Source organism: Schistocerca nitens, chromosome 4, assembly GCF_023898315.1.
Source record: "Schistocerca nitens isolate TAMUIC-IGC-003100 chromosome 4, iqSchNite1.1, whole genome shotgun sequence".
Classification (NCBI taxonomy): Eukaryota; Metazoa; Arthropoda; class Insecta; order Orthoptera; family Acrididae; genus Schistocerca; species Schistocerca nitens.
The window spans coordinates 903,210,945-903,212,732 of NC_064617.1; positions in this window are offsets into that span (position 1 = coordinate 903,210,945).

A 1,788-nucleotide genomic window follows, 5' to 3' on the forward strand; every position below is an offset into this window, starting at 1 on the left:
TCCACATTGTCCACGCTTGGGTGACACAGGGCTACCTCCTGCGCCATGACGACCTGCCTCTTCTTTGGCTGCCTTGCGACCAGCTCTTCAGTTACTGGACTTGTTGCCATTAATTTTAGCTGACAACACCTCATCAGCTAATTTAGTTTTATGTTTTATAAGTGATGGTGGGTTTTATCATTCTATTAAGTTTTAGCACATGTCCTTTGTCCCTTTATGTTCTGCACTCTAATGCTTTTAGGGTGGATCAAAATTTTCTTTGGAATTTGTGGTAGGGACTATGGAACCGGACTGCTGAGGTCATTGGTTCTGGTGGATGCTTTAATGTGTTGTAGAATGGCTGGCTTTTCCTTTTAATTCTCGTGGTTGGCCAGCCATGGTCATCTGCCCTCTTGTTTTTACCCTTCTACCTGTTTCTCTAGCTGAGGTTTTCTTTTCCTGTTGTGTCCATAGTAGTATTGGTTGTCCTGTCATTCATCTGGTTCTTCCTTTCTCTGGTTATTGTGCTGTATGTCTCATTTCTTTTCTTTCCATTGTGTATTTATTTTACCGGGAACAAGGGGCTGATGACCTTGCAGTTTCGTCCCTTCACCCCTCTTGTAACCAACCAACCAATGCAGGTATGCTATCAACTGGCATATAAATGGTTTAAGTCAGAATGTGCAAATATTAGTTGTTTGTTTAAATGAGCACTGGTTTACTGAGGACACTTCAGATTAGCAAGTAGCTTTTGCAAAAGAAACGAGTCGCGTGGAGGCTCATGTATACTTATACATAGTGATATACATTATGAGACCAGAAACTGTTTTAATTACTTGAGTAAAGAATGTGTGTTTGAAGACTTAGTGTAGAAATAATAGACTCAGTAGCAAATGTTATAATAATCTTAATACACAGAATTCCAGGGATGTCAGGAACAGAACTATTCTTATCTAAGTTTCAAATTATGCTAGAAGACCTTAGTAGAGAAAGAAAGAAAAAATTGTAATAGCTGCTGATTTTAATATTGATATCACATGTGATAGTAGCCATGCTTCAGGACTCACTGACTTAGTAAAGAAATAAGGTTTCAAATTGAATTTCTTTGAATCTACCAGAGCAACATGCATTGACAATGTGCTAACTGATTGCGTACACGAAGATGTGAATAAATTTTGTCTAGATCTAGGTATTTCAGATCATTGTGCATTGTTCATTGAGCTGCCACAGACTGACAGACAGGAACATTTCACGTACGAGAACTCATATGAGTGGGAACTTTATGCAAAGAAAACTTGCTAACATTTAGTGAGAAGCTAAAAGAGAAAACATGGCCTTTTGATCGTTGTAACTCAAGTGACGAAAACTTTGAGAAATTCCTAAATAGCTTTCTTGGTGTTTTTAATGAAACATTTCCAACTAGACTCTTCAGCAATAAAATAAAGTGGATTAGCCAGGGCATAAAAATTTCTAGTGTAAGGAAAAGGCAACTGCACGGAAAACTAAAATATAATAAATATATTGATTTCATTAAATGTGTTAGACACTATTAAATATGGTTTTATAGAGTTGTCATGGCAGCAAAGCAAGTGGCAAATTACAGGCTAATTTTAAATAATAAAAATAAGACACAGGCTGTGTAGCCAGTCATTAAATCTGTGTCAGGTGTTAAAGGCTGTAACCAAAAAATTTCAAAAATTGACATTGAAGGAAATACTACTGTAAATCCAACTCAAATACCAGAGTACTTTAATGAATTCTTTATAAGTGTAGGAAAGTCTGATGTAGATGTAACAGATTATCACAACA